A 9,174-nucleotide genomic window follows, 5' to 3' on the forward strand; every position below is an offset into this window, starting at 1 on the left:
CAGCAGGCCCCCCGTGATCAGACATCTTATCCCCTATCCTTTGGATAGGGGATAAAAAGTTTTTTGCCCGGAATACCCCTTTAAGAGGAATGTGACATCAAAAAAATGTAATTTAAACATATTTTGGAAAAATGTTTGATGATTTATTTCTTTTATATGTTTTAAAATAATCCTGAGATCTTGTCATTTTTATTCTGGCCCCTAAAAATCTAATACTAACCTGACACTTCCTGTTCTGTACAGATCATTTTCCATCAGTCTCCTCCTTATTATCACAGATGGGGTCTATTCACATGGCAGAATTTCCACACATCCGCACCAATTCCGCTTCTGCATTCATTTGGGTGGTTTCTGGTTTGTGCGGAATCCGCATGCAGAAATCCAGAAGTGTGAATGGGAGTGCAGAATCCCATAGAAGTCTATTAGGCTTCTGCCATGTGAATAGACCCACAGGATAAAAGTGAAAGGTGAGACAAATAGATAAGACAGCATAAGATCATTCACAATAGGTGATGGTCACAGCTCCCTTCCTGCACACTGAACTCTGAATCACAAAGCATCTCTAGAAAACTCTCCTGTAGACATCAGTCAGCTCCAGACAAGTGTGTAGCTGCTGTTAAGTTTATCTTTAAATGCTGTTAATAGAGCAGAACAGAAGCTCAGGTAATATAGCAGCCCCCATAGTAATGCACAAAAAAAAATGTTTTTTATAAAAAATTACAATTAGAAAATAGAAACAGATTAGAAAAAAAAATGTTTTAGTATCTGACTCATAAAATTATTTCCTTCACAAAATGACAGACATATAGTGTAGATAGAATGTAGATGCCATCCTATCGTTCAAGGGATACTCCACTGCTCAGCGTTTGGAACAAACTGTTCCAAACGCTGGAGACGGCATCAGGAGCTCGTAACGTCATAGCCCCACCCCCTCAATGCAAGTCTATGGGAGGGTGTGATCAGTGAGTGCAGCCATACAGCAGGGCGGTCAGTGAGTGCAGCCATACAGCAGGGCGGTCAGTGAGTGCAGCCATACAGCAGTGTGATCAGTGAGTGCAGCCATACAGCAGTGTGATCAGTGAGTGCAGCCATACAGCAGGGCGGTAAGTGAGTGCAGCCATACAGCAGTGTGATCAGTGAGTGCAGCCATACACCAGAGTGATCAGTGAGTGCAGCCATACAGCAGTGAGTGCAGCCATACAGCAGGGTGGTCAGTGAGTGCAGCCATACAGCAGGGCGGTCAGTGAGTGCAGCCATACAGCAGTGTGATCAGTGAGTGCAGCCATACAGCAGTGTGATCAGTGAGTGCAGCCATACAGCAGGGCGGTAAGTGAGTGCAGCCATACAGCAGGGCGGTCAGTGAGTGCAGCCATACAGCAGGGCGGTCAGTGAGTGCAGCCATACAGCAGGGCGGTCAGTGAGTGCAGCCATACAGCAGGGCGGTCAGTGAGTGCAGCCATACAGCAGGGCGGTCAGTGAGTGCAGCCATACAGCAGGGTGGTCAGTGAGTGCAGCCATACAGCAGTGTGATCAGTGAGTGCAGCCATACAGCAGTGTGATCAGTGAGTGCAGCCATACAGCAGTGTGATCAGTGAGTGCAGCCATACAGCAGGGCGGTCAGTGAGTGCAGCCATACAGCAGGGCGGTCAGTGAGTGCAGCCATACAGCAGGGCGGTCAGTGAGTGCAGCCATACAGCAGGGCGGTCAGTGAGTGCAGCCATACAGCAGGGCGGTCAGTGAGTGCAGCCATACAGCAGGGCGGTCAGTGAGTGCAGCCATACAGCAGTGTGATCAGTGAGTGCAGCCATACAGCAGTGTGATCAGTGAGTGCAGCCATACAGCAGTGTGATCAGTGAGTGCAGCCATACAGCAGGGCTGTCAGTGAGTGCAGCCATACAGCAGGGCGGTCAGTGAGTGCAGCCATACAGCAGGGCGGTCAGTGAGTGCAGCCATACAGCAGGGCGGTCAGTGAGTGCAGCCATACAGCAGGGCGGTCAGTGAGTGCAGCCATACAGCAGTGTGATCAGTGAGTGCAGCCATACAGCAGTGTGATCAGTGAGTGCAGCCATACAGCAGTGTGATCAGTGAGTGCAGCCACACAGCAGGGCTGTCAGTGAGTGGCAAGTTTACTAAGTTAATGTATTTGCAAAGAAGCATTTACCATGATGTGCCCTACAGATTAACTACATGAGTTGAGGTGGTAATACCCCACTTAAATATGTGGCCCCGAGAAGTGTAGCCTATTTTGATTTTGACCCCCACCTACTGCTTAGTTGTGCAGGTCTGATCTGAACTGTACTCAGTACCCTAATACCTGGTCAAAACAGGGTGGCCTGGCACTCCAGACATTATTGTACCTACAGGTTTTCCAGATTTAAAAGGGCAGGGTCATAGCTATAGAGGATGTTAAAGGAAAATGGTCACCCGTTCACCCACACTATAACTCGATACACCGGGTTATAGTGCAGGTGAACAAAAGACCGATACGGGGTCTCGGACTGCTATACCTACCTGCAGTGCGGAGCCCTGATCCCCCGAAGGTCCCCCTCAGTAGGTATGAGCGCTCACGTGACCAGCGCTTATGAATGTTTAAATCCAGCTGGCGGGCCCGCCTCAAAGCACAAGTCAGCACTGGAAGAGGGGGACCTTCGGGGGATCGGGACTCCGGACTGCAGGTAGGTATAGCCGTCCGAGACCCCAATGTATCGGGTTAAAGTGCGGGTGAACTGGTGACCGTTTCTTCAAGTGTTTGTGCTTAAGGGGCCCAGAGACCTGTCTAGTAAATAAGATGACATTAGTATTATAAATAGCACATGGGGGTGTGGGGCCCTGTTAAAGGGGTACTCCGGTGGAAAACATTTTTATCTTATTTTTTTCCAAATCAACAGGTGCCAGAAAGTAAAACCGATTTGTGAATTACTTCAATAATAAAAAATCTTAATCCTTCCATTACTTATCAGCTGCAGTATACTACAGAGGAAGGCGAGTTAATCTTTTCTGTCTGACCACAGTGCTCTCTGCTGACACCTCTGTACAGTTCCTGACATGGACAGAGGTGTCAGCTGAGAGCACTGAGGTAAAAAAATAACAACTCAACTTCCTCTGGAGCTTTAAGCAGTTGATAAGTACTGGAAGGATTAAGATTTTTTAATAGAAGTAATCTGTTTATCTTTCTGGAGCCAGTTGATTAAAAAAAAAAAAAAAAAAAATTCCACCAGTTTTTTTCCTTTAAAAACATTGGGGCCCAGGAGCTTTTAATTACTTTTGCATTAGTGGAACAGTGAAAAGGAATAAAGATTAAATGGGTTGTCCAGAGACATGACTTTTTTTTTATATTTAAGGTAATAAAATAAAAATAAGTCATACTCACCTATCTCTCCGGCCGTCGCCGTCCATCGCTGTCTCCGCGTCCCCGACGCTCCGGCAAGGCCTCTGCTTCCCCGGCAACCGCGCTCTCCGTCGCCGCCATCACGTCGCTATGCATGCCGCTCCTATTGGATGACGGGACGGCGTGCACAACGACGTGATGACGACGATGGAGAGCACCGACGATGAGGACGCGCTGGACCCCCGAGGACAGGTAAGTGATCATCACCGGAGCTCACGGGGCACCTTGAACGGCTATCGGGCGGCAGCTGAAGCAGTCTGCGCTGCCGGATAGCCGTTTATGCGATGGCCCCGACATAAAAAAAGCATCGTATGTTGATGGGGGGTCACTGTATGTATATGTACATATATCCCTGGACAATCCCGGTTGGGGGCTTTCATTGTGTGTGTATGAAATCTACAACATTGTAAACACCTTAGAATTATGTCCGTCTTCGCTTCCTTCCACTGATATGATGTATAACCTGTGTTGGGAGGCCGGTATTCCTGCTGCTGGAGGACATCATTTCTGATTTACTTTAAAGATTAATTGTGTTTCTGCCAAGTGAATTTAATTATAGGATCAATCTAGATTCTTGCAGGCAGCTTAGCTGGAATAAATAGCTTTACCACTGATAGGACCCTGGGTCTGATCTGTAAAGGTCTCCACATTAAAGCTGGCCAGGGACATTAGATGAAGAAAAACCCTCAAGCATGAACAGATACAACTGTCATTTCTATTCACCTTCATTGCTTTCATAGACATAAATGTACTCTTTTACCTGACCCAATCTGAGTGTTAGGCTTGGTTCACTTATAGAATTTTGGTCAGCATTTTAGCCAACACCATCAAGGGGGGAACCATCACTGAGAAAAGCTATAATGGAAAGATTTTCACCTTTGCAAATACTACCTGTGATCACTGCCTTACAATGGGGGTTCACACAGCATTTTGTTGCATTGTTTGTATCAGATTTTTATTCAGTTCTGTAAACCAAAGCCAGAATTGAATCGAGCAGAAAGAAGAATGAAAATAAAAAATTTCTGTAAAGAATTGCCTGGTCCAATTTTACCAATGGAGAGAAGCCACATACTTCCCTTAGGTATTAAAGGAGAACTCTGGAATAGGAAAATGATCGTCCATACTGCCGGCAGTAAAAAAAATAAAGATGTACATACCTTCCTTCGCTCCCCCGATGACTCCGTTAACTGGCTCCGGTCTCTGTGGCGATCCTCTTCCTGGTTGCCGGTGGTCAGTGAGACTGAGCGGTAGTGTGACTTTTTTGGCCCCGGCAGCAGGTGCCGGTGTAGTGAAGAATTGTGTGTCTTGAAGCGTTCTCACACTGCCACTCAGCCTATCGCCGGCCGAGTCAGGACTTTGCTGCGACCGGTGATTGGCTGAGTGCAGAATGACTCGCCGACCACCGGCAACCAGGAAAAGGATCGCGGCGGAGACCAGAGCCGGTTACCCGAGGCACCGGGGGAGCAAAGGAAGGTATGTACCTTTTTATTTTTTTACTGCCGGCAGTATGGACGATAATTTTCCTATTCCAGAGTTCTCCTTTAATGGAATGTTACCTCTCTGATAGGGACCAGGCCCTAGTTACTTAGGCTGGTGGGGGTCCATGCACCGGAGTGCTTAGTTTCCTGTTCATATTTGAGAGGTGGTTCTACATGCATAAAACTTTATTTAAACGCAAAAATAAAATAAAAAAATAAGTAATTGGGTGGCTACACACTATCTTAAATATATAACTTGTTTAGACAAAGAAACTGAGTTGCACTATACCCAAAGTGCCAATGTATAAACAAAAAAACATAAACAAACAGTTCAGACCTCAAGGTATAAACAAAAAGATAGTTAGGTGATCGTAGTATTGTGTACAAGGCAAACTGCATACGAAGTTGTGGCAGCAGTAGGATGGCAGTACAGGGCTAATGATGGCCAGACATGTTTCGGGGAAGTACCCATTTTTCAATGGCTTGACATCAAGCCATTGAAAAAGGGGTACTTCCCCGAAAAGCATCTGGCAATCATTTGCCCAGTACTGCCGTCCTACTGCTGCCACAACTTCGTATATAGTTTGCCTTGTACACGATACTGCTTCTCAAGTGCTGCAGTCTCCATATTAGGAGACCACTGCAAAGTGTGTTCACGCGCCTGATATCTTCAATCGCCACACAAGGACGCTGATCATAGAGTCTGCACTGACTGAATCCCGTTGCCCGGACACTGCCACCAAGCCGGACGCAGATCTGTGCTACCTCGCAGCAGAGCCTGCCAGCTTCTTTCCGCAGGACAAGCAGACACTCTGCACACAGCGACATCCTCACTATTGCGAGCCGATTCATCGGAAACCACAGGTAACATTTACCCAGGGGCTGGGAGCGGCCCGTGCCAACCTGTGGAATCATTCATTCATTTATAAGGTACTTACCCTTTTGAATAATCCTCTGAATTGTATTTAATGCATTTTTATGTCTGTTAATCTCGGAGCCATCCAGGGCACATAAAAATTCAAGACTGTTGCTATTGGAGACATTTGCAGCCGACCACATATATATTGTTGCTCCATGGATAATGTTATATTAACTATTTCAAGGCGCTATTGGAACTTTACAACAAAGGGGCATACTGCATTTTATTAATATCCCCAAGCTCACTCTGTATTGTTGTTATCCCTTATATGGTTTTTATACACTGCATTTTTACCTACTATATGCAATCTTACTGGATGTGTAGCAAGGGCCCTGCTCAGATACCAGTCCTCTAAGAAACCTTTGGTAATGTATTTTATATCTAATAAATCAGTAATTTTAGATTAACCAGATACATTTTATAATTTTTTACGTCATATATATCTACCATTACCTAATTATCTTTTTGTTTATACCTTGAGGTCTAAACGCAAAAATACTCTAAATGTATACGTAGGTATACGTGGTTATTAGAGATGAGCGAACTTACAGTAAATTTGATTCGTCACAAACTTCTCGGCTCGACAGTTGATGACTTATCCTGCATAAATTAGTTCAGCCTTCAGGTGCTCTGGTGGGCTGGAAAAGGTGGATACAGTCCTAGGAAAGAGTCTCCTAGGACTGTATCCACCTTTTCCAGCCCACCGGAGCACCGGAAAGCTGAACTAATTTATGCAGGAAATGTCATCAACTGCCGAGCGGAGAAGTTCGTGACGAATCGACTTTACTGTAAGTTCGCTCATCTCTAGTGGTTATCCCCCCAAAAAATTAGGGCAAATGTCATAAAAGGTGGTCCGCATTATAGAATAAAGAATGCATCTAATTCTCACAGTCCGCTAATAGAGACTCTCACAACTTCTGTAGTAATGCCTTATATATTTAAATGCCACACGCATAGAATATGTATTTCTTTTATATTTAAGCGTCAATTGCAAAGCAGTATACAAAAACGTAAACCCGAGTTCTCATGAGATCTCAGAAATAGATGGATAATTTCGGATGCTGTGAACTTCACTTCAGGAATTAGTCTATAGCGGCCATCATCCACAAGGAAGAACATCGGCGTTCAGGAACACTCAACACGCATGCAACATATATACTTTTATATATATATATATATATTTTTTTTTTATATATATATTTTATTCACAAATCCAGAGAATGTACAAGGCATACCTATAAATGCTACAGTAAAAGCATGAACAATACAGCACAATATCATATCAGTATGATGGTAAACATAGGGTTTCTGTTCTGGATCCATTTTCGTGAAAGCAAAGCCGTTAGCAAGATAATATCAGAAACAATTTAACATCAACATACAAGTAATAACCAAAATTTCCCGGGATAAGCCGTACCACCCGTAATCCGAAAGGTCTAGGAATGCCCAAGTAATAAATGTACACCCCGAGGTCAAGCCTCTGAACCTACAAGAAAGCAATCCTCCAGAAGTGGGGTTAGATATGTGCATCATTTGATATTTCAGGTAACTCAATGATATTACAACGGTAGTTTCAAGTTACCCAGTGTATCTTTACGGGCTTCTGTTAAGTACCAGGTAGTGTGTTGTAAATACGCCACTATCCTATGCCGTTCCGTAACATCAGGGAAGTATTGTAAATAGTGCTTCCATTTGTTAAAAAAAGATTTAGCATGTACTTCTGAACATCTGATGGATAGCAACATCTCCCTATGTAGTATCGAATGATATTCTGTCAGAATTTCAGATATAGTCGGAACAGTTGGTTGAAGCCAGTGTCTAAGCAGACATAATTTAGCAACTAGAATAAGTAAGTGCATACCTTTGGTCAATCTGCCCCTATCTGGAGGATTTGATTCTCTTGCTGGGATGTAATGGAATACATACGTCTCTGGAGTGGGTGGTATTTGCTTTCCACAAATATTTAATATCAAAGAAGACATGTCAGACTATAACCTAGAGACTTGGGGACATTCCCATAAACAGTGCCACAGATCTGCACCCTGTAGTTGACAAGACGGACAATGAGTAAGAAATGGAGGTGGGGGTGGTGGGCCTCTCCAGTTAAATGCATAAGTGGCCTTGTGTACGATGCGCCATTGTATTTATCTTAACCCGATAACGACCACGGACGAGTATAGACGTCCAGGCTGGCGGGCGTTCCGGCACCTGGACGTCTATACTCGTTCGTGCTTCTAACTGTCACCGCTCCGTGACAGCGGTGAGAATCCGGTGACACTCGCTGTTACTGACAGCTGAGTGTCACTGCTTGCAGGGCGAGGAACACTCAGACCTGGCCTCACCCCATGATCGCTGTGATTGGTTGCCCCATCAGACCAATCACAGCGATCTATTACCGGCGCTGTGAGGGCTTCTGTCCTTCACCACTCCATGAGAGCGGTGAATAATCCGGTGACACTCGCTGTTACAAACAGCTGAGTGTCACTGCTAGTGGGGCCATGGACAATTAGACCGGTCCTCGCCCCACAATCGATGTGATTGGTTGACCAATCACAGCGATCTATTACTGGCGCTTCTGTCCTTCACCGCTCCGTGACAGCGGTGATAATCCGGTGACACTCGCGGTTACTAACAGCTGAGGGTCACTGCTAACGGGGCGAGGACCAATCAGAGCATTCCTCACCCCAGGATCGCTGTGATTGGTTGCCCCATCAGACCAATCACAGCAATCCATTCTCGGCGCCGTCAGCTGCTCTCTGCTGCAGCTCTGAACTCCTTCACTCTCTGAGCGTGTGTGAAGGAGATCGGAGCTGTGCCAGAGAGATCAGTGTGTGAGAGAGTCTGAGAGGCTTCTAATACATCTAAAATGTGAAAAATTGAAAATGTGAAAAATTATAATTTTTATAAACAATTTGCACAGTATCTATAAATATATGCAACCTTTTAGAGTCAAAATAACAAATTTTATTTTTTTCGAAAATGTCATGATTTTTTGCATTGAAAATAAAAAAATTCAAATGATATTCATTCTTATTTACATGTAGTACAACTTGTGACAAAAAAAAAAACAATGTCAGAATTGTTTTCATAGGCAAAACCTTACCAGAGTTATACTCTAACAAAGACATACATCCCAGATTTGAAAAATCAGGCCTGGTCTTTAAGGGGCGTACAGGCTTAATTAGCTTGGTCCTTAAGGGGTTAATTGTGCGTTAGGGGTGGAATTATTTACAGCTAAAAGACCTTCTAGTAAGTAGGGAGCAAGATCTATGTCCTCAGTGTTGGAGGCCCACTTATTAAGATCTTTGTCCCCCCGTCCTTTTAACGCTATATCCCTGGTGGTTGCGTAGATCAGCGAAAGGGAGTGGTGAGACTGTGTTCTCCCCATC

This window comes from Hyla sarda, chromosome 2, assembly GCF_029499605.1.
Source record: "Hyla sarda isolate aHylSar1 chromosome 2, aHylSar1.hap1, whole genome shotgun sequence".
Lineage (NCBI taxonomy): Eukaryota > Metazoa > Chordata > Amphibia > Anura > Hylidae > Hyla > Hyla sarda.